The sequence below is a fragment of the Hevea brasiliensis genome, chromosome 5, assembly GCF_030052815.1.
Source record: "Hevea brasiliensis isolate MT/VB/25A 57/8 chromosome 5, ASM3005281v1, whole genome shotgun sequence".
Taxonomy (NCBI): domain Eukaryota; kingdom Viridiplantae; phylum Streptophyta; class Magnoliopsida; order Malpighiales; family Euphorbiaceae; genus Hevea; species Hevea brasiliensis.
Window position 1 is genome coordinate 18082876 of NC_079497.1, and position 26083 is coordinate 18108958.

General features: G+C 35.1%; 1 non-coding gene across 1 annotated transcript; it reads right to left on the reverse strand.

Annotated features, from left to right (window-relative positions):
- Positions 1–430: 430 nt before the first annotated feature.
- On the reverse strand, positions 431–537 carry LOC131180485 (small nucleolar RNA R71). Its single transcript, XR_009149253.1, has one exon. It is a non-coding gene; the product is annotated as a small nucleolar RNA R71 (small nucleolar RNA).
- Between the last annotated feature and the right edge of the window lie 25546 nt (positions 538–26083).

Sequence of the window (26083 nt, forward strand, 5' to 3'; positions counted from 1 at the left end):
GAGGAGATAATAAGAAATAGAACCAGAAGTTATTGAAACTCTAGCTATGGCTGCCAACAATAGGCCAAAGCCCTTGAGGGACTATAGAGACCTAACTATCCAAGGATTTCAATCTAGTGTCACCAGGCCCACAATAGAAGGCAACAATTTTGAGCTTAAACTGACATGGCTCTAAATGATTCAACAGACTCAGTTTGGAGGTTCACCTGCAGAAGATCCACACTACTAGCTTCAATGCTTTCTTATTCTATGTGACACATTCAAGATGAATGGGGTCTCTGATGAAACCATTAGACTTAGAGCATTCCTATTCTCTCTCAGAGATAAAACAAGAAAGTGACTACTTTCTCAACCAGCTGGAACATTCACCACCTAAGAGGATCTCTCATAAGCCTTCTTAGCAAGGTACTTTCTACCTACAAAGACTGTAAAATTGAGGATAGAGTTGAATACTTTCTGGTAAAAGGAAGGAAAATCACTTTATGATGCATGGGAAAGGTACAAAGACCTCTAAAGAGAATGCCCACACCATGGCATAGAGGATAGGCTCCTAGTTCAGAAGTTCTACAATGGATTACTACCATCCACAAGGAGTATAGTTGATTTAGCAGCAGGAGGTGATCTCATGGAGAAAACAGTCGATGAAGTTCTTGAACTTCTGGAAAGGGTTGCATGCCATAACTTTGAATGGTTAAACAAAAGAGGAGATATGAGGAAAATAGATGGAATCTTAGAACTAGATGCCCTAAGCATGATTAATACTTAGTTTGACCAATTTACAAAGAGACTTGACAAGATGTAAGCCAATGTAATAAGGGTAGGCAATCAAAACTACAACAACTGTGGAGGAGGCCACATGACTTCAAAATGCAGCAACTATAATGAGCCCTTCATAAAACAGTTGAATTACATGAATAATGGAGGAAACTTCAACCAGAGGTAGTTAACAATACATATTCAAACACCTATAACCCTGGATGGAGGAACCACCCTAACTTCACATGGTCAAACTCACAAAACCAATAGAATCAGCCCGTCAATAAGCAACAAGGATACAGACCACCATCACTAGGTTTTTAGAACAGAGGATAGAACCTTGCTCAGCTACCACCACTTCCTCAACCTAAATAGTCTGAACCTAAAATGACTATAGAACCCATGATAGAAAGCTTCTTAGGAGCACAATAGCAATAGAATGAGATGATAAAGCAACTAGCCTCTAAAATGGACCAACTGGCTACACATAATAAGATGTTTGAGAACCAAATTGCTCAACAAGCCAGTTTTTCAAGCAAAGCCATTGGTAAATTGCTTAGTCAACTAGACATGAACCCTAAAGAGAATTGCAAGGCAATTACCTTGAAGAGTGGCAGAATTCTAGAAGAGCAATAACTAGAAGACAAGCAAAAGTCAATAGAGGAAACTTCTAGTGATTCTGATAACCATGCAAAGGGAGATGAACCGGAAGCTGACAAAGATAAGGAAGAGGAAGAGAAAAAGAAAAAAGAGCTGCCTAAGCTATACCAGCTCCCACTATCTTTTCCTCAAAGATTTTAGAAAGCCAAATTAGATAAGCAGTTTAGAAATTTTTTGAAAGTATTATAGAAACTTTACATTAACATTCCTAAAAAAGAAAGTACAAAGTAGTTAAAGACTTACATGGCCTGACCCGTGTAGTGCCACGCAGGTCGTGTAAAATGCACTAGACAAGACTTTCAATTTGACCTGGATTCTACTGCACTCATTCCAAACAAACTTCTAAGGCTCTTGGAACTCTAAAACAAGACCTTTAAGAACTTGATATAAATACTATAAGATAAAAACAAGCAAAAGAACAATAAGTTTTACTTTCAACCTTAGTTTTCTAAGCAACTTGGAAAGAGTCTGCATCAAAGCTCAAGGAGAAGGATTCTCAGCTGAAGTTCCAAGTTGTAGATCTTTGTTCTGGGTTCTTTTATTCTATTTCCTCATATTATTTGATGTTCTTTTATTTTAATTTCATTATGTTTCTTTAACTCACCATGAGTGAGTAGTTTGTTTAATTCTAGAGTTAGGAAGTAGCACTCTCAAATTTTGTTATGGATCTATACTAAAGTTATTTAATAAATTTGAGTTTTGTTCTTTGATTCAATCTTCTGTGTTCTCAATACATGCTATATATTGGTACCCATTTAGTTATGATATAAGATACAAATTAAAGAACTGAAAGGTGAAGATTAGTATTGGAAATCAAGATTTTGAACCTAGGACATATGACCTAGGGATAGGTTGAAATCCATTGTGGAGTTCCATAATTAATCAAAGAGCTTAAAGGGTTTTAATTAAGATTGATCACCACAAAAGTAAGGTTCAGGTTAATTAAAATACATCTTAAATGCCTTAAGAGAGGAAGTAAGATATCTTGGGATTAATTTTCATCAAGGTAACAATTATCAATTTGTTAAATAGGTAAGGTTAAATCCATAATAAGATTAAAGTCTGAAATCCTAATTCTAGAATTATTTTCATAAATTGCTTTCTAAGTTTAAGTTTACTACTTTGCCTTCTTTTATCCTTAACAACTTTAGTTTGTTTAAATTAGTTTAAATTAAATCTCTTTCATCACATTCGGTAGTCTAAACAGTCAAAGTTGCTATCTAGCTTGGTATTCACTAATTCCTCATAGGAACGATACTCTATTCACTACTATATTACTTATTCATGATCCGTGCACTTGCATGATTGTAAACTAGCAAACATTTAACTGATGAGATGTAGGAATGTATGTATGTTTCTTAGGTTTCAGGCTTGCTATGAGTTCCGACAACCTTAAACTGACTTGATCCCTAGCACTGGTAATAGCCCCTGGTTTGGGTCATTACAAAGTTGCTATCAGAGCTCTAGGTTGGATGAGTAGACCTAGATGCTAGTAAAAGTATAGAAGAGAGGCGAAAGGAAGTATGTTAACCAGCACAGTTAGGAAAATACATGTCCAATATGGTTGAGTCCCTATATATTATGTGATGATTGTTATGTGCCTGTTAGGTTTCATGTTATGTTTGATTATGTGTTGTGTGTTCATGTGAATGCACATGAACTTTTTATGTGCTCAACACTTCTTGTTTGCTTTCAAGAATGTGAGGTTCAAGACAATTTGCTAGGTTGATCGGCCTCCACCCGAGAATGAGGGTATTGGAGCACTACTTGCCAGCCCTATTGTTAGGGACAGAACAAGCAGAAGTGGAAGAGGAGAATCTTCAAGAGGTCCTAGAAGATCCTTTAAAGTTAGTAGGGAGACTACACAGGCACCTAGAATGTTTGTAGATGCACGAAAGAGTTCTTATGGCTTCTCCCAACATTATGAGAATCCCAAACCTTCTTATATGGGAAGGATGGGAGAAGACAGTTTTGAGGAAGGAGGAGATGAGTTAGAGTTTGTATCTCCTCCATAGCTAAGACCAGAGTATGGGTTTGGGTAAGCCATATCCTCAATCGAGAAGTTTTGGAAACCCTAGGTTTATGGGCTATCCCCAATATCCTTTTTTTATGCCCTACCTACCTTATTTCTCACCGTATAACTTATATCTCATGTACCCCTAAGGTTCTTCCACCACCATGGGAACTCAAAATCCCATGGAGGGAGTTATAAGAGAACAAGTACCACCACCACCCCTTGCAGCTCCTATAGTTCCAACACAAGAGATCGAGACAAATAATCAAGTTAAAGCAAAGATGACAGACTACTTAAAGTTGGATGCTCCTAAGTACAAAGAAGGAGATGATCCTTTTGAGTACGTTAGGGCAATCAAAATGATAGCTGATGAATTGGATGCTAGTGATAGTAGGGTCATTCAGATGGTCAGCTTTACCTTAAAATGTAAGAAGGCGAAGGAGTGGCATAAGTCCTATATTGTTGACAGAGCTGATAGTATGACTTGGTCTTCGTTTGTGACAGAGTTTACTAATTGGACTTTTCCAGAAAGCTCTAGGAAACTAAAGGTGGTGGAGTTTAAACAGTTGAGACAAACTTCTGATATGAGTGCAGACGAGTATACAGACAAGTTTATTGAGCTTCTGCAGTATATTGTGAAAGAGTATGATATAGATAAGAAGAAGGCAGAGAGGTACACTCAGAGGTTACACTCTAGATACTCTTTATTGATTTTAGTTGCAGAAACCCGCATCTTCCATTCCATAATTGATGCTACAAGAAAGAAGCTAGGGCTATCATTGAAGGGAGTCTAAAGCTAAAAAGTATAAAAGCCAAGCAATCTGCAATTCTTAAGGCTACAGATGTATGGAGGTTTGATCATTTAACTAAGATTATTTCCTTATTCAAAACTATGAAAGATAAAGGAAGGAAGTTTGGCAAGAAGCAAAAGAAGAATAAATTCTGGAATAGAATCAAGCCAGGCCTTAGAATGGGAGGTGGCTCTAGTTTGGGTTTGGATACCTCTGATTGTGTCAGATGTGGGAAGCCTTATTAAGGAATTTATAATTTTGGAACTCCCTAATGTTACAGATATGGTTAGGAGGGGCACATGTCTACGGAGTGTCCTAACATGGAAAGGGTGGCTTCACAGTAGCGAACTAGATTAGGTAGTGTGGCTTAACTAGTAGTGAGACTGACTTTTGTGGATCCCTCGTCAGGAAGGGAACAGGGTAGAGGATGAGGTTCTTCTTCCTCTATGGTAGGCTCTCAAGGAAAGGGTTCAATAATACCGACATAGATCTTTACCATGACACAACAAGAAGCTAATACCTCCAACACTATAGTGTTAGGTAACCTTTGCATTGGAAGCGTCAATGTGCATGCTTTGATTGATCCTAGTACATTCCATTCTTTTGTTAAACCTGAAGCAATTCTAAGATTGGGTTTAATAGTATAGAGTTTAAATTATCCATTATTTATTAGTGGGCCCAAGTGTGATCCTTCGGTGATAGAGATGATCTGTTACGCCTGCCCAATGATGGTGGAGGATAAATATTTTTCAACTGACCTAGTGGTCCTAGAATTAATAGATTTTGATGTCATTCTAAGAATGGATTGGCTCTCAGCCAATTATATCACTTTAGAATATAGACACAAGGTAGTACGGTTCAGAGGATAGGACAGGTTGGAGGTAGTTTTTAAGGGAGATCAGACATTAGCAGTCAAAGGAATGATCTCTGTGATGCAAGCTAGCTAGATGCTTCGAAAAGGATGTAGAGAGTTTCTAGCCCATGTTAGAGAGGTTGTGGAGAATAGAAGTAGACCGAAATTAGATCCTATGGTAAGAGAGTTTCCAAATGTGTTTCCTAAGGAATTAACTAGTATGCCACTTGAAAGGCACTAGATCAATAGGCAATTGAACAAGGTAACCACGAAGAAGAAACATCCTCTATCTCGTATTGATGATTTATTTGATCAGCTGGCTGGAGCTAATTATTTTTCAAAGATAAATTTGAGATTCGAATATCACCAATTGAGGATTAAAGATTCAGATATTCTGAAGAATGCCTTTTAGACCAGATACAGGCATTATGAGTTTTTTGTGATACTATTTGGGTTAACAAATGCCTTAGCTGCATTCATGAACCTCATGAAAAGGGTATTCAGACAATATATGGATCACTTTATAATTGTCTTTATTGATGATATCTTGACGTATTCTAGAAGTTTAGAAGAGCATGCACAACACCTAAAAATAGTTCTCCAGACATTGAGGGAGCATCAATTATATGCCAAGTTCTCTAAGTGTGAGTTTTTGCTAAAGACAATATCTTTCTTGGGGCATATAGTGTCAGAGAATGGAATCAAAGTGGATCCTAAAAAGGTAAAAGTAGTGGCAGATTGGCCAAGGTTAACCATAGTGACCAAGATCAAGAGTTTTCTAGGTTTGGCCAGCTATTATAAGAGATTTATGCCTAATTTCTCTAAGATAGTTGCACTAATGACTAGGTTAACTCAAAAGAATAGGAAGTTTGAATGGAGTGATAAATGTGAAGAAAGCTTTTAAAAGCTTAAGGAATGCCTAATTTTAGCACCATTGCTGGCTCTGCCTATAGACAATGAAGATTTCACTATTTACTGTGATACTTCTGTAGTGGATTTGGGATGTGTTCTCATGTAGAAGGGAAGAGTAATAGCTTATGCTTTAAGATAGTTGAAAAAGCATGAAGCTAATTATCCCACTCATGACTTAGAAATGGCAGCTATAGTTTTTGCTCTAAAGATGTGAAAACATTATTTTTATGGAGCAAATGTGAGATCTTCATAGACCACAAGAGTCTCTAGTACATTTTTAATAGAAAGAGCTAAATATTAGACAGAGAAAATGGATAAAACTACTTAGTGATTATGACTGTACAATCCAGTACCATCCAAGAAAGGCAAATGTTATTATAGATGCCCTTAGCCAAAAATCATTTGGCAGTTTGGCACATATATCTATAGAAAGATAACACATCTTGAAGGAGTAACACTAGCTAATTAGAGAAGGGTTGCAGCTAGAGTTATCAGCCAAGGGTACCCAGATAGCTCAAATGAAGGTGACACTAGTGTACCTAAGGCAAATAACAAAAAAACAGCATGAAGACCTTGAGATGGTGAAAATAGTAGAAGCGATACAGAAAGAGAAGAGCAGTGAGTTTTGTTTCGATGAAAAATGAGAGTTAAGGTTTGGCAACAGGTTGTTTGCACCAAATGATACCCAACTCAAGGAAGACATTATGAGGGAAGCTCATGATGCTAAGTATAGTATGCACCTTGGAGCCACCAAAATGTATCAGGACTTAAAGAAGATGTATTGGTGGCCTTCCATAAAGAAGGAGATTGCACAGTTTGTGACTGCTTGTGAGGTCTATTAGAGAGTGAAGCTGGAGCATTAGAAGCCAGTAGGAATGCTCAACCCACTACCCATTCTTGAGTGGAAATGGGAAAATGTGGCCATGGATATTTTTGTAGGGCTACCAGTCACCTCCAATAGACATGACTCAATATGGATTATAATGGACAAGTTGGCTAAGACTGCTCATTTCATTTCTATTAAAGCTAACTATTCTATGGATAAGTTGGCTCAAGTGTACGTGGCAGAGATAATATGGTTGCATGAAGCTCCGATAACAATAGTTTCTGACAGAGGACCATAGTTCAAATCAAGGTTTTGGTGCTGTCTTTAAAACAAGTTAGGCACCAGATTAGACTTTAGCATGGCTTTTCACCCTTAACCTCAAATACATGGATAGTCAGAAAGGATCATATAGACTTTGGAGGATATGATGATAATGTGTATACTTTATTTTGGTGGGTCATGGAAAAAGTACTTTCCTCTAGTTGAGCTTTCATATAATAACAACTATCACTAGAGCATTGGAATGACACTATATAAAGCTCTGTATGGGAGGAAATATAGGTCTCTTGTGTGTTGGGAAGAAGTTGGTGAAAGAGCCTTAGCGAGAACGAAGTTGGTGAAAGTCACCAATCAAGCCATGCCCTTAATTAGGATAAGATTAAAGATAGTAGCTAATAGATAGAAGAGTTATGTGGATCTCTGTAAGAGAGAAGTGGTTTTTTAGGAGGGGGACATGGTGCTTCTGAAGGTATCTCTAATGAATGGTGTCACTCAATTTGGAAAGAGAGGCAAACTAGCTCCAAGGTGCATTAGACCATATAAAGTGCTGCAAAAGGGTTGGAAATGTGTCTTATAAGTTAGCTTTGCCATTAGAAATAGAGAGAATCCATCTAATATTCTATGCTTCTATGTTGAGGAAGTTTGTGTCAAATTTAAACAAGGTTATAAGTGAACCAGACATGGAAATTTCAGAGGATATTTCTTATGTTGAACAATTTGTCTGGATTGTAGACACACAAGTAAGGAAGCTAAGGAACAAGAAGATACTTATGGTCAAGGTATTATAGAACCACCACAACATGAAAGAGTGCACATGAGAAAACTGTGATTCCATGATACAACAACATCCTCACTTTTTCTAGGTATGTTATGATTTATATGTTTGCTTTTTATGTGTTTGTTTTAACATTCGAGGATGAATGTTGTTAAGGGGGGAGAATGTAATACCTACCATTTTTTAATGTTGAAACATCTATCCTTGACGAAATATTCTGGTGAAAAGTAAAACTTTACTAATAAAGGAATGGTGGTAAGGTATGAAAGTATGTTCATGTATGTGTGTTTGAAATGTTTAAAAAGTATTTAAGAATAAAAAATGTTTTAAAAATTTTAAGTGAGTGTTTCTAGCAAAAAGAGTTTCGGTAGCCGAAGTATTGAGTTTCAGTAATCGTAACCTCTTTCCTTGTTCAAAAGCTCTTTTGGACATAATAGACTCCGATAGCCTAAAGCTGGACTTTCATCTGCCAAAAGTCCCTTGACATATAGGGTATAAAAAGGGTCCAAAGGTTATTTTGCTGCTAAAACACTTAGAGTTTTCTTCTTTCCTCTCTCTCTCAACTCAAGGAGCTCTTTGAAGAGAATTCCTTGAGTTTTTGAATAGATTTTTCCATTTAGAAGTGTGGAATAATAGATTTAAGCTTTGAAGTTTTAGTTCTCGCACCTCCAAGCTCCAAGAAAAGAGATAACTTTCTTTTCTTCTTGATCTAATGGGCAGATCTAAGAAAGTTGATGAGAGATGAGGTTTCTATAACTTCAACTTCATAAAAAGGTGTTTCAAGTAGAGTTTTGGGAAGTGTATGTATGTTAGGGCTAGGATTTTGTGATTTTATGTTAAAATTGTATGTTTTGTGGTTAGAATAGTTATGTTTAAGTGTTATGGGCCTTAAATGGTGTCACGACCCAATCTCACGATATGGACCGGCACTAGGACCTGGGCTAGCATAAAGCCCTCGAGGCCCATAGTAAGCCTTAATATTCCCAAATCCATAACTAAGGCCCAATATATAAATAAAATAAAAATAAAATATTCCATTTTAATTTGGGTCAACCCAACCCGATGATTATCAACTACTAAAACGAAGGGAGCCTAGCTCAACCCTAGTACCACCATTTACAAATTATTTATATATCATAAAAATTTTCCATTCAGTAAAAAAACTAAAAACTCAATTTAACACAGTCTCTAACAAGATCCATAATACTATTAATAAATGAAAAGTTCTAGATTTCAAATTTAGAATATAATAAAATAAATAAATAACTGATGTTAAACCTGCGAGGAAGAAAGCAGGTTACTCTGAAAAAGAACTCCTCTTGTAGCCTGAAAAAATATAGTGAACAGAAGTGAGCGTTCAACTCATAGAGTAAGATATTGATTTTATATACAATTTCTATAACTATCTAGTACTAATGCATATCTAAGGATGAAATACAGCATAGATCAGCAATTTCAAACAATTTCAATAATACTCACACAAAGAATAATTTTGAGCACTCACACACCCGTGTATCATACCAGTATAAATACACTATGAGAGTTGATCCCCTGTACAGCTCTCTTAATCCAAGGTCTGCCAGTGAGATTAACTCGAGCCAAACTTTCTCTTACAAACCAAGTGCGGGGGTCAGCGAGATCAACTCAAAGCCGTACTCACCCCGACTTATCATAAAAGGACGGGGCCCCAAGTGAGACTAGCTCAAGCCGATTTGCCTGTCCTACCCATATCCACCACCAATACACCATACGCACGCAACTCCAAATTACCCCAGGCGACACCCACATCAAACCATCAAGTAAAGATGCAACACAAAGCTTGTTTATAGTAGCTAATACATCTATCTATAAGTAATGCATGGGCATGCTGTGACATATAATAACAATAATATTGAAATTATAAATAAAGTTAATATCTACTCATTGTACACTAGGGACTATTATGGCTACTAGGTGGAGGAAAAATAGCTGACCTCAATCACCTATGCTAAATCTGACACCTGGAATGCATCCAAAACATTTAAAAATGCTAGAATTGACTATAATATCGATCACGTTCCGAGACAGGCCACTTGATAGTGGAATCTTGCTGAAAATGCAGTCTCGGCACTGGTGAGCTATCATCGATCCAATCGCACCAAGCGATCTGGACCGTCCAAGGATCGCCTTTTTCCAACGATGTCTGATCAGAGCAGGGCCAATCTTATCTTGAAGATTTCATCTCCCTAAGTCTATCAGTAGTCTCAGATTTCTGATTCGACTGTTGGATTGGCCGAAAACTTGTCAAAAAGCCCACTACCCAAATTTTTTCTCTCTTCTTTCTCTCTCTTTGGAACTACTGCTGTCGACGATGGTTTGAAGCACCACTGATCAAGAAAGGTGCAACAGGTCATGAGGAGGTGAATGCAGGTGGGAGTACGACCATCCAGTGTCGAAAATGCTAAGAATAGAGGCCTGAAGCTCTGACAATGCGCAGTTCTTCCTCTCCTTCCTCATGTTTTTACTGCCAGAGCTCGCCATTGTGACATCGCCGGCGGTCACTGGTGCTGAGGGTGGTGGTTGGAGACGCTGGCCGGCGATAGGTGACGTGGGTGTTGGCCGGAAGCGAAGGAAAAAGGGAGGGAGAAAGAGGGAGTCGGGGATAGAGAAAGAGAGGTGGGGGGAAGGGGTTTCTGGGTTTTCTTTTTTAAATAAAATAGTATAATATAAAATTAACTCAATAACTAATATTAAAATACAATTAAAATTTTCATTTAACATATTTAATTCAATGAAATAATTAAACTAAATTTAATTTAATTTAATGTAATAATAAATAAAGCCTTCAAATTTAGTCTTGATATGCAAAAACAAAAAAATAATAATAATAATAATAATAATAATAATAATAATAATAATAATCGAGTTAGATAATATTAAAAACAATATTAAAATACTATATATAAAAATATAAAATTTATATTTTAAAATTAGGATTATTACAATCTTCCCCCCTAAAAAAAATTTGTCCCCGAATTTGCAAACAAATAAGGAGGAGTAAAGAAAGGAGGTTATTGGCATTGTTGCAGACATTTACCCTCAAACTCTAGTATGCTATAGATTAAGTTCTACTGCTCTTTGTCTCTACTATAGTGTCCTGCCTCCTATTTGTAAAACCCCTATTTGCATAGCCTGGTATATGTTACTGTTCCGGTGATCGATGTCGGTCCAGACAACTAAGAGAATTAGAAGCATATCTAAGACACCTAGATAAGCCCTGAACGCAAATAATTAGTCATTGCCAAATAGTTAAGTATAAAGAAGAAAAATAAAGTATAAAAAGTTAAATGAGCCGTAAGTCATAGCGATGGGTGACCTTCTCGGGAATAACTGCGAGGTCAGTCTTAACTCAAATTTCGAATCGGAAAATGTGACGCCACAGTCCTTAGGACTATTGTGAACACAGTGGAAAAGAGAAAATCACGAAAAAGAATTGTTAAGCAGGTCAAATAATTAGGTCAGGGATCAGGAAGAAATATCAAATAACTTGCAAACCGGATTGAACCAGCAAGGGGCAGTTTGGTCAATTTACCCCTAGAGCTGACTCCTGACCTAACTGTCCAATAAAATCTGAGAAATAAAAATTTTGAAATATAGATTTAAATTAAAGAAGTGTGAAGAAAACAAAAGAAAAAGAAAAGAAAATGAAAATGGAATTATGACATCACCCAAGATGACATCATGCATGACCATAAAAATAATTTCCAATTAATTATATTTTGACCAAGTCAAATAAGAGATAAGAATCAAAAAAATTTAAAAGAAATGAAATTGGTCTTCTCTTCTTCATTGTTTCCCGTAACTCCCTCTCTCTTTTCTTTCTCTTCCTTCATCTTCCACCATTATTAAAGAATAGAAAGCTTAAATTTCTTTGGTTCCCTTCCATAAATCCCCCAATTCCCAACACTAAATTTCACCCTTAGACCTAGATAAACTCTTTAGGAGCAAGAAGGAAGAGAAAAATTGGAGAATTGAAAAGCTCCATATGAGGTAAATCTCTCTCCTAACTTAAATTGATTTATGCTTATAGAATTAACATTGAACAAGTGAAAATAACTTAGAAATTTTGTAAAATCAAATAGAAAACAATTGTTGGGGGACCAAAAAGGAAATTTCAGCCATCTTGTGTTAGAGTTTGAAATGAATGATTTTGAGGTGTTTGAATGGTTGTTTAGGTTGAGTTATGTATGTGAAGCATGGATATATGTTTTGAATGCATCAGATTTGAACTCTATATGATTAGGGTTTTGAGCTTGTGAAAAACTGGAGAAAAAGTTGATAATTAGTCAATTGATGTTATTGACCTTATTTGAGTTGAGAAATGGTCAATTGTGACCATTTGTGATGTGTATGAATTGTTGGAAATAAGTTCCAATTCGGATTGGTGAGGGTCAATCTGTAGGCAGCTTGACCTAGGTCTGTTTCAGGGACCAAAACTGAAAATTTACCAACCCAATTGGTATGAAGCCAATTTGGAATGAAACTAGACACAAAATGGCACATTTTTTATTTAGGAATCATGCCCAGAAAGTAACCATAACTTAGTGAACAATTAGGCCAAATCTGGAATTGGGCACAATGACCTGTACAAAAATGACCAAATGAACAGTAGTTACGTAAATTACCATAACTTGGTCTAGGAAGGTCCAAATGACCTGAATCTTATACCAATGGAAAGGCGAGACATATCCCTACAACTTTTATGAAGAAAATAAACCCAAATTGTGACCATAACCTATCTAAGAAACCACCTTCAATCAACCTATAAAAATTGCCAAAATCCAGAATTTACCCAGAATTCTGGGTAACACCAAATCCGGCTAGCCATGTTCAAATGGCCATAACTATGGCTAAAAAACTCCAAATGGAGTGATTCAAAAAGGGAAATAAAGTTAAGACAATAAGGAACAACTTCTATGAAGAAAACTTAGCCAAATTATCACAGCAACTTGACCAATGGAACAGTGCAAAACAGGGCACCAAATCTGAAATTTGGAAATTTCACCTAAGAGACTTAAAATTTGAGAAAATAACCAAAACCAACAAATTAGGTAACCAAAATGTGATATGTGGATGAAATTGAAATTCCCAAACCTATTAAGTATAGAAAAGTCAATATTTTGACTTGAATAGTATCATGAATAATGCCACTACACACAAAAATATAAAGGATCGAATTTAAGAACCGTATTAGGTAGGATAAGACTGCAAAAGTAAAATTATTAGAATTAGTTATTAGAAAAGGATTGAATGGATTGCCGAAGCACATTAAATTTTTGTGTTTCAGTTGGAAAGGGATCTTCGAAGGAGAAACGAAAGTTTGAGTAAGTTGAGTCGACAAAAGATGTTTGTGCACAATAACTTTAAATTATCGTTTTCCCATTGAAAACATGGTTTGTATGCATTGTGTTAATTATGGGTTTCGATAACTACCGTGTTGCCTCTTTGTGAATGGAAAATTGACTTTGGAAATTGATTATGTTTTGCATGAAATATTTGAATAACTTGATTTAAATTATTTTTTATTCACACTTGGTATGGCAATATCACTATGTTCCTCCTCCATTTATGGGGTGAGTTTGACTATATTCCTCTCTCTCTGGCTTTCCAGTCTAAGGAGTGAGTTTGGATGAGTACTCATTAGCTAGCTAGCTACCTCCCTCATTGATTTCGATTAGTGGGGTGAGTTTGCTTTGTCGTGATGTACACACGGCATGTTCAAAAATTTTGTGTCATGGTCTAAGTTGTGTTAGTGATTGGCAACACTGTGTTTATTAAATTGTTTGATCAAATTGTATTAAATTAAGCTTTGAAAATTGTGAAATATTCAAATTGTGATTTGTGATAAATGTGATTTGAAAATTGAAATGTGATTGTCAAATATTTAAACTGTGAATTAATAACAAATATTTTATATTGTGCATTTTATATTTTATTGTACACCACTAAGTATTTTTATACTCAGCGATAGCTTTATTTGCTGTCGCAGATAGAGACAAGGAAAAAGCCAGCAGAGTGAGCTGCCGATTGTTGTGACTACACTGAGATTTTTGTACTAGTATTTAGTTATACCCTTGTATATTAGATCTTGATTATGCATGTAAATATATGTGTGTAAATTATTTGAGCAGTTGTACAAAAACTCTTGTAATATTATTTTGGGTATGTAATTAAAATGCAAATTATTGTAATATTTAAATTTATTTCTAAGTTTTGTAATTAATGTAAATAATTCTTTTGTATTTTATGAATGATAAATTATTTCCTTTTCGGAAATGAGATGTTCCAACGTTGAGCATATTGTGTGGGATTGAGATGAATTGATTTGTATTGAAGTTGTGATTGAGAAAATATTGGTAATGTGTTTCTTTTCAAGTTTTGAAGAACTGTTTTTCTCAAAATTAGACGTCACTTTGCCGCAAATTTTCCAAAATTTGTGTAACAACAAAAATTTTAATTAGTCTTTAAACTTCAAGTAAAAGTTTTTAATTCCTACCAAAAGTGCTCGCCACCTTCAAAAAGTAAGAAAATTATTTTAAAATCCCTTGTAGTATATTTAATGGGTTACCAGTAGGCGAAGTACGGTAATTCATTAGATGTACTATGGGATTATGTTACATCTTACTGAGGGGTAGGGTGTAATACTATTATCATCATTCTGTAGCAAAACTCTTACCTCTAACTATTTATTGACCATTGCTCTAACATCTCAAGTACTCACTATACTTCTACTAGGCTTGACTTGATGCCTCTTAACATCCATCAACTTTGGTGCTTACCTCTCTTCCTTTGTGCCTTAATGCGTCTCTTGGTGACTTCAGTCCCTACTCCTCTGTTTTAACAATTTCTGCTCTCTAAGGATATGACTTATGTTTCTTATCTTATAATATCCTATGAGAAGTTTTCTTATAGCACCTATCAGAGTTATCTTATTTAGAATCTTTACTTGTCTTATGACCTCAATGGTTAACACTTTTGCATCTTCTTAATCCTGTGATACTTCAAATTCTCAATCTACTTTAAGTCATCACTAAGGTTCTTAGACCAACTCCTGTCCATCTTATGCATCTAGTTATATAGAGTTCCCTCCAATGGCCAAGTGCACCATTTATCAATATTGGAAAGTGAATTGGGTCTCTTATCTTATATGACAAAAGTGGTTATACTCCTTGACAACCCAGTCCATGTGACTTGATCATTTCCCACTCCTCCTCTAGAATGGGAATATCTTGACTTCTTCCTAAAGCTTCTATTATGTGACACACTTCCTGACACATTGACAATTAGGTTGAGGTTCCACTACTCCTTGAATCTATTACCTCACCATAAGTTATTTTAAACATCCCTTAGTGTCTCCTTAGCATACTTATTCCTCCTTATTCTCATCATTGTAACCAACTCTACCGAGCTTTCTTCCTGTCCTTTAGATCTTATCCACTTCCTTTTCCTATTTCTGCTATTGTTGATATCTTTTCAACTTATTGTACTTATTCCTTAACCTTAGTGCTGTCTCACCCTTATACCTTTTCCTTTAAGGATATCCATCCCATCATCAACTTTAACTTTCTTTTTATTTATTAGTCCTATCTTGATTACTAGTTTTATTACTTCGGGAATTCTAACCTTACGATTAGCTCTTACCAGTACATCATTCACATTCTATAACACTTGTAATTGACCATAGAAAATTCTTTTTGTATCTCCTTTTCCAACTTGACCATCAGAACATTATTATTCCCTACTTCCCTGTGTAAGAAATTGCTCATCATGGTTAGATAAGAGCCCTTGAAACTATAAGTTCCACCTAAACTAACATGGCTGTGGAAAATGTGTGCTATGCTGTAATTCCAGGCAAGATATTTCACATACTCATTCTCCTTATTATAACCACATATACTGCCTATGGCTCTCCAACTTTAGCATCAAATTTACCCATCAGCAACAATTTCATCAATTGAAACTCATCCACAAATAATACTTCCTCTAGCTTATAGCTCAGGAGGGTTGCAAGCCCTGGTAACTAACTCGGTTTAACTCCTATCACTACTTTGATCATTCATTCATACTTAATATTAGGTACACATTTGTTGTCATTTCCTTTTAAGGAGAATGTGTACGGACTGGTGCCTATTAGGTTCTTAAATACTAGGTCACCTCAACAATATTTCACTTGCTTATGTAGACTTTCAGAGCCAAAGGTACGATCTAAACTTGAAGAGAAGGAGAAATCTCCTCCTACTGACATCAACACACTATTCATGTCTCTTGGTCTTCTCTCTGAAATTTCATCATCTTTCTATAAGATATCAACTACAATAATCCTTCTGTTGTACCATCGATTTGCCTGACATATCATCTTAAGATTTTTTATCTCCACTTGTACTCCATTTTTACCTTTTTATGCCTACCTTAACTCTTTTGCATCCTTATATTTTACTGTATTCAAGAAGAAACCTCTCACTAATAGACTCTTCCAAAATGGATTCCAATCATGCTTACTGTCATAACTCTCATCCTTGTGCTTCTCAGTGACTTGTGACTATCACTCATATATACTCTTCCTGCTCTATCTCTTACTGTCATTCTGTCACTTATTTTCATTCATGTTTCCTTATAAAGTGAGCCTATTCATTATACTGAAAATGCTTACCTAACCCTTGATCACAGACTTTATAATTGCTATCTCACCATCTCTACTTGTGACCTAAGCCTATATGTCATTTTCCACCATCCCTTTTTACTTGTTATGCCTATTTGAACCATTAGGTTTACTTTTATTTAACTTATTACTTATTAATTCACTTCTTCGCCTAATAAGACAGTTCAAGAAACCATTGCACATCCTATAACTTTTACTTGCTCTGGTTGCATCCCTCAACTAACTTTCCTCATATTGTTAGAAATTTAAATGGATTTTATCTCATTAGTACCTACTCCATTCTGTGAATAGGAATAGACAGAGTTTGATCCTTATCCTGTAACTCTGAATTCGGCTCCTAATATTGCCCAACTATAACCTGCTCTAAGTCCTACACTTTTGGATTCCATATCTTGGTAACTATCCTCACTCATGTAATCTCGTTCTAGGCTTTCTAATATTGACTTTTCAGTTCATCCTATTTACCTAGCCTAGGATGGCACTTATGTACTTTGTATCTTACCTTGATCTTCCTAATCTTATCCCATTCTTCGCTATTTGGTTTGCTCTTTAATTCATCTCTTTTATCTTACCCAAAATAGATCCTTGATTACTTTATTCCTTAGCTCCATTCTTCTTCTTGACCTAATAGCTATGCTAGATAGCTATACCTTTTAGTGTCTCTACTAGGTTATCTTCACCTTTGCACTACTCAGAATTGGTCCTTCGACTACTCTGATTAGCACTTCCACTACCATTCAAATTTCTCTCCTGTCACATCCAAAACTGATTATCCAAATTTTCCTAAATTTCCTTTTATCTACTGATATCCTATGACTTATTTTCACTTACTTACAGTCATTGTCCGTTCCTCTACTTAACTATAAGCTGCCCCCTAACACCTCAAGGAGGAAATCTACAAGGATTTTATTTTCTTATATCCACTCAATTAGTCAAAACTTATGGTACTGGGTACCATAACCTCTCATTCAATTCACTGGCTTTTCATCCATCATGAGCTGATCACTTATAGTTCCTACAATGAAACTTATATCCTCTTCAGGATACTTGAGCCAACTACTTTCTACCACACTCTACAGTCCCATCTGGGACACTATTCTTTAGATCACCATTACTAGTAGTAATATTTTATCTTTCCTGAAAGTATAAGATCATACCCTACATCATAACTGACTGCAACAGGGGTACTGCATCTTGCTGACAAACAAAGGATATAATATTGTTACTAAATTTAGGCAAAATGTCTCTTGTAATACTAAAATTGTCCAAGACCTCATATCAAAGACCAGATGACCCCACTAAGTAGGTGTAATCATTATATTGTGACCATACTAAAAACCTCTAGTCTTGTGCCACTCATGCTATAACTCTGTGCTCAAGTTAAGATAACTAAGTCACTGACTCTAGTTATCACCCAACTGTGACTTTTGATATTCTATGCCTAGGGTCTTAAACCCTAACTAGGAGTTTTCCTAACTCTTCTGTAGATATAGAACTTTGTTCTGGCATATCTATACAAAACTAGAGCTTATCTGCAAATACCCTCATCATGAAACACTGCAGGAAAGCATGTAGCTCTACACAATAATTCCATATCGGTACTGTAATCTGCAGCTTATAGCACAAACATAAAAAAAACATTGTATAATTACTATGATACATCCCAATAGACTAGGTTTCCTAATCTCCTATATCTCTTCAACCCACTGATACCATAAATGTATTCTGACTGGGCTATTTACTGATGACTACTAGCAGTGGTACCCTCACTCCCATCTAAATCAACTATACTGCTAAAAATTACCTTTATTTCCTTGTGCCTTGTACCAGATAGGCATGCCATTTAAACCCAAACTGACAGAAACATAGCATTTCTTGGAGTACGTATCCTCATGGTAGACCTCAGCATGCTTGCTAGCTCTAGTTCACATCACCATGTACTCCACGAAAACTAATACATCAAATGAAGCATTCTTACACTATCCAAGGAATAATGCATAATCTAGAAACAAGGAATTATAGAAGAAGATGAAACAGGAGCCTATACTCCGCCTGTGACCTCCTAACAAGAGCCCTTTTTTAAATCCCTAGACATACACTTCCCATGAATTTGGAGCCTAAGCTCTAATACCATAATTGTCATGACCCAATCCCACGGGCTAGACCGGCACTAAGACCTGGGTCGGCATAAAGCCTCTGATACCCATAGTAAGTCTTACTGTTCCCAAATCCATAACCAAGGCCCAATAAGTAAATAAAATAAAAATAAAATATTCCATTTTAATTTGAGTCAACCCAACCCAATGATTGTTAACTACTAAAACGAGGGGAGCCTAGCTCAACCCTAGTACCACCATTTACAAATAATTTATATGTCATAAAAATTTTCCATTCAGTAAAAAAACCAAAAACTCAATTTAACACAGTCTCTAACAAGATCCATAATACTGCTAACAAATGCTAAGTTCTAGATTTCAAATTTAAAAAATAATAAAACAAATAAATAACTGATATTAAACCTGCGAAGAAGAAAACAGGTTACTCTGAAAAAGAACTCCTCTGATAGCCTAGAAAAATAGGGTAAACAGGAGTAAGCGTTCGACTCATAGAGTAAGATATTGATTTTACATACAATTTCTATAACTATCTAGTACTAATACATCCCTAAGGATGAAATACAGCATAGATCAGCAATTTCAACAATACTCGCACAAAGAATAATTTAGAGCACTCACACACCCGTGTGTCACACCAGTATAAATACAATATGGGAGCTAATCCCCTATACAGCTATCTTAATCCAAGGCCTACCAGCTAGATCAACTCGAGCCGGACTTTCTCTTACAAACCAAGTGTGGGGTTCAGTGAGATCAACTCAAAGCCGTACTCATCCTCACTTATCATAAAAGGATAGGGCCCTAAGAGAGACTAGCCCAAGCCGATTTGCTCGTTCTACCCATATCCACCACCAATACACCACACACACACCAACACACGTACACAGCTCCAAATTACCCCAGGCAACACCCACATTAAACCATCAAGTAAAGTTGCAACACAAAGCGTGCCTATAGTAGCTAATATATATATCTATAAGTGATGCATGGGCATGCTGTGACATGTAATAACAATAATATGGAAATTGTAAATAAAATTAATATCTACTCACTATACACTAGGGACTATTGTGGCTGCTAGGTGGAGGAAAAATAGCTGACCTCAATCACCTATGCTAAATCTGACACCTGAAACGCTTCTAAAATGTCTGAAAACACTAGGATTGACAATAATATTGACCACGTTCCGAGACAAGCCACCGGATAACCAGATCTAGCTAAAAATGCAGTCCCGACGCCGATAAGCTACCATCGATCCAATCACACTAAGCGATCTGGACTATCCAATGATCGCCTTTTTTCAATGGTGTCCAATTGGAGTAGGGTCGATCCCATCTTGAAGATTTCATCACTTTGAGTCCATCGGTGGTATCGAATTTCAAATCCGATGATGGGATTGGCCAGAAAGCCCACTGCCCAAAATTTTCTTTCTTCTTTCTCTCTCCTTGGAACTACGACTACCAGCAACATTTTGAAGCACCATCAGTTGGGAAAGGTGCACCAAGTCATGAGGAGGTGAACACCGGTGGGAATACGGCCATCCAGGGTTGGAAACACCAAGAATCGAGGCCTAAAGCTCTGAAGGTGCACAGCTTCTCCCTCTCCTTCCTCGTGTTTTTGCAGCTAGAGCTCACCATTGGGACGTCGTCAAAGGTCACTGGTGCTGGGGGTGGTGGTTGGAGACACTGGCCAACGATGGGCGATGTAGGTGGTGGTCGGAAGCGAAGGAAAAAGGGAGGGAGAAAGAGGGAGTCGGGGAGAGAGAAAGAGAGGTGGGGGGGTTTCTGGGTTTTTTTTTAATAAAATAATATAATATAAAATTAACTCAATAACTAATATTAAAATACAATTAAAATTTTCATTTAACATATTTAATTCAATGAAATAATTAAACTAAACTTAATTTAATTTAATATAATAATAAATAAAGCCTTCAAATTTAGTCTTGATATGCAAAAACAAGAAAATAATAATAATAATAATAATAATAATAATAATAATAATAATAATAATAATAATAATAATAATAATAATAATAATCAAGTTAGATAATATTAAAAACAATATTAAAATACTATATATAAAAATATATAATTTATATTTTAAATTAAGGTTATTATAAATGGCTAATTTCCTATGATGGATTTGAAGAAATCCATGCATATACTAAGTTAGGTTTGGGGGGAACCTAGGATTTGAGTTTTTTTATTAATATATGTGGGTATTAAGCATGTTTTCAAGTTGTTTTAGGCCCCAAAGATGTGTATATGTGATGGGATTGTGTTTTGAAACTTTACAATGAGTTTTGAGGTATTTGAGATAAGGGATCTATAGGTTTTCGACTTGAAAATTCTAGAAATTCCCAGATCCGGCTATCAAAAGCCAAAGGTTCAGCAGCTGAAGCATATAATTTCTCGAAAAATCTAAAAAATTTTTAGGTTCTACAATTGAAGTCTAAGACTTCGGCAGTCAAAGTCAGCACTAGATAAAAGTGTTGTCCAAAGCCTAAGACTTTGACAGTCGAAGTGTGTTTGCCTAACTTTTTCTCCCTTCTTTTCTAAAGTTCCAAAACATGATTTCATGGTTCTTTAGGGCTTAAAATATGATGTTTATGATATGTGTAGATTTTTAAAACCTTGTATAACACTCTAGGGTCTGATTTTATAGGATTAGGCTTAAGGGACTCAAAAGGGTAAGGATCCAAGGATAGCTCCTATTCGAGTGAGGTGGTTAATAGACTATAAGAGGTGAGTAACTCTAACCTTAATAAAATGGAAACTATTTATAAGTAATTAATAATTATCCTTATGCATCGAGTAACTCTAACCTTAATAAAATGGAAACTATTTATAGGTAATTAATGAGCATCCTTATGCATTATATCATATTTATTTAGAATGTACGCATCTAGAACACCAAGATGTTGCATAATTACTTAATTTGTTATTGGTGCATTGATGGATATTGGATGACCCACTAACTCTCCATATGTTATGATTATGTAACATTACGTTTGTTATGGATCCATAAGTAAATCCCATTGGGAGATCTTTAAGTTGCCCTTCAGGAGAGATCTGTAAGTTGTCCTAGGGTACATGACACAGGTCATGTTCAAAAGGAAAGTTTGGGGAGTTATTGATGATAATGTCCATCTTACGTGAAATGTTTGTGATGTGAAATCCATATGAATGATGCATTACATTCACATGTATGAATGAATGATATAATTAATTATGGTTAGTTTACTCACTGAGCTTGTGTAAGCTTACCCCTTTCCCCTAACCCCCCGGTGTAGGGTTATAGGACTAGAAGAGTTTTTCGAAAAGAGAGCTTCAGGGGTAGCCTTAGCCCTTCCTTTATGTATGATATATGGGTAGATGGTGTTAGTAGTATGCCCTAGAGCATATCATTTAGTATGTATCTTGTACATATTTTTAATAATAAAAGGCATTTCCACTTTTCCGTTTACATAATATATTTATGTGTAATAGAAAAGGTCCATTGATATTTTGTTAGAAATATTATTCTTAAGTTGTTAAGAATATGAGTGACAATATTTCTAGCACAAAGTATCATAAATAGGTTCACAATCGAGGATACTTCATAATAAGGACATGACTTATCCAGAAAGATTGTATTCATGTTTGTTCCCAAGTTATTTATATGAGATATAAATAAGATGGAATGGTGAGTCTCATGCCATATAACAAACTTGATAGGCACTTATAAATGATAAGTAGGCCGAACCAGTGACACTTATGACAAACACATGGAGTTTACTCTTGTCAATGTTTTGTCATAAATCATATCAGTGCATATAATCTTTAGACCTGAGATAGCACAGTTATCTTGTATATAGGTAGTTTGAGTTTGATACTGCTTTCATACTTGTACTGTGTATGGGTATATGGGCATCTGTTGGCTCCTACTAGTTATATATGGAGGTAGGTGTTGATCAAGATGGAATCTGTTCCTCTAAGTAAATAGAGTTAAAATCCTATGTTCATTTAATTGTTCTTGATGTTTCAAGTTCCTGGCCAGGACAGATAGATTTATTCAGAAAAGAGTTTCGATGAGAAAATCTTTTAATCAAGAACTGGAATTAAAAGAGAACATAATATTCATAGCAAATGGAGTTTGACATAAACCATGACTCAAACTTGAGTTGGGATTTTATGTAGAGATTCTAGTGCATGGTAACATATGATTATAGGTTCATTTAAGGTAAACCTTATTACTAATTGGGTGGCCATGGCATGCTATGCTAGGTGTTAACCATGGTCCATGAGGTTCATAAAATGATTTAGAGAAATCATTTATGGTAAGAAAGAGTTCTGATGATATTAAGAGTTGATATCATGTCTCATTGCCAATTAGTGATGAGCCTAGTAAGTCACACACATACACAAGTTATCACCTATTTAAATATGATTTAATTAATTAATTAAAGAGTTTAATTGATTAATTAAATAGATTTGGTTTGCAATAAAATTGCAAAGTCCCTAGCATGACTTGAAACCAAATCTAGATTATTGGATGTGTAGTATAAATTAAATTTATATTTAAAGTGTTTAAATATGAATTTAATTGATGAGAAATTAATTAATAGAGATTAATTAATTAATTTATATTTGATATAAATTAATTAGAAGAAGAAAATAATTATTTTGGGTTAAGACCTCAAAATTAAGACACGGCATTTTGGTCATTTTGCGGTGTGACACGTGGCACCATGAGATAGTGACACATGGCATAACACATAAGCTTGCCAAATATTTTTAATCATGTAAGATGATTAAAATCAAGATTAAATATAGGTTTGACACTTGGCACAATGTGATTGGGTCACTTAAACCTAGAGCTAATCGAAAGGTGACATGTGGCTAGGGTTTAATGTGTTAACCTAGCTATTTAAGTGTGGTTATGAAAAGAAAACATAACCAGCAGCCTCTCCTCTCATATGTCACGCCACTTTGAGCCTCTCCAGCTATTTCTCTTCATCTCTCATCAATTCAAAGAGATTAGCCATCAATCTCTTGAATTAAGAACACTAGAAATTGTTTCTAGTGTCCTGTTTACATCTCTAATCTCTTAAAAGGCAGAACTTGAATTTCTAATTAATAGAAAAGGCTTTAGAAGCTGTTCAAGGGCTGCCATAGGTGTTCTTGGTGTGGACAAGCTAGAGGGACAACATTTGGTGTCTCAAGACGAATCTCAAAGGCGCAACATCAAGAGGTTAGTGTAATCGTTCTTGATTTAATCTAGGGTTCTAAAATTAATCTGATTAATTTTAAAATCTTAAATGGCAAATACAGATCCAAAAACATATTAAAAGAGATTTAATATGTTGTTTATCATTGAAATCAAATAGATAAAAATAAATCTTGCATGGTGCATGTGACCCTAGGTGAAAATTTTTGAATTCAATGGTATAATCTTGTGTTTTTCACGCTTCCGTTCCTTCAATTGGTATCAGAGCCACTATATTTGCCATTTAGATTGTTGATTATATAATTTAATTGTGTGTTTGATCATAAGATCAAGAGATTCATTGCTGGTTGGATCATGAGATGTGGCGTCACACATGGTGAAGCCACCATTGGTGGCGGCAACAATGGTTCCATGGGTGGTTCAAGGTTTGGCTTTTAATTCTGCAATTGTTGTATGATCTAAGGCCTATTCTTTGACTAATTAAAGTGTTTAATTAGTTGTTTTAATCACACAATTAAATTATGATTCAAATCAGAATTTTAAAAATTGTTTTGAATGTGATTCAAATCTGAATTTTAAAAGTTGTTTGAATGTGATTCAAATCTGAATTTTTAAAGTTGTTTGAATCATATTTAAATCTGATTTTTTAAAATTGATTCAATAAAATTCAGATCTGATTTTTTAAAAAATATTTGAATGTGATTCAAATCTGATTTTTTAAAAAAATGTTTGAATGTGATTCAAATCTGAATTTTTGAAGTTGTTTAAATGTGATTCAAATCTGAATTTTTAAATTTGTTTGAATGAGATTCAAATCTGAATTTTTAAATTTATTTGAATCATATTCAAATCTGGATTTTTAAGTTGAATATGAGATATTCAATTTAATTTAAGTATGTATGTTTTATTTAATTGTTAAATAGTGATATGCATGATGGATGATCATGGACTATAAAAGACCAATGTGATTGGATTTATTTCTTTTATGTTTCTTTGGGATTGTAAATTAATTAATTTATTTTAATTTATTTTGGGCATGTATTATTAAGTTTGTAATAATTTTTGGGTTGTAATTTCATTTATTTAAGTTCTTGTAAATTCGCCTTGGTATGCCAAGGATTACTATGTAATATTGGATTGCAAGAAGTTCAAGGAGGTCAAGAGCATTGGTGGGACCAGTGGGAGGAATTCAATATCAAGTGTTGATTATGTACTCCTTCAGCAACTCTTGTAAAATGAATGAATGAAATACACCTAGGAATGCCCTGATTCAATTCTTGGTGGCTCAGAATTGAATCCCTTAGAAAGTCCATGATCATACCATATTTACTGCTTATCCATGAATGCATGAGATGTATGGGAATGTATGCAATTATATGATATATGCATGCTAAATGGATAATGTGCAAAGTGAGACCTTAATAGTAATTAGAATGACCATAAAATCTTCCAAACAAATGATTAAGTTGGAAATGCTATAATTAAAGTAATTATAACATAAGCCCTCCATTGGGGCAATTATTTTAAGAAATTTTAAATAGTTGCATAAGATGCAATTTATTTAAGAGATTTTCTTAAGAATAATTGTTAAGCATGAGATTTTGTAAATATGTAAATGGTTTGGTGGCCAATATTGGATGTACCTGAGGACATTAAAATTATTTGCATAATTAGCTCAATGGGATCAACTTAACTAATGCAAGATAAGTCAATATTGGATGTACCCGAGATTTTGAGCATTAGGGGCTAGTAAAAAGTTGAACCTCACATGAGATGTGATGGGCAAGGAGTTGCTCACTTATAGTTTATTGTAATTCCAATAATGGATGTACCTGAGGATGATCAATAGAATTATAAGAATTCAATCACCCACTAGAAATCCATCCAACTAGGATTTCCGTTTTCTACTTTGGAAGTGTAGGATTCGCTAAGTTAGTGGGAGGACCAATTTGATTAAAAGACCATAATCATATTTGGTTAATTACATGATACATTTACTAATTAATCTGGTTATTTCGCAATTAATTTTTACGATAATAATGAGCACGAACAACCACCACCATCCAATATCCTTGCAAGCATACTTGATCGCAATAGGTTGTGAGGACCTAATCATGCGATTGGCTAAGAAATTTGAAACTTGTCTTGAACCTTGAACATATAGGATATGTTCTAGATTCAAATGTTCTGG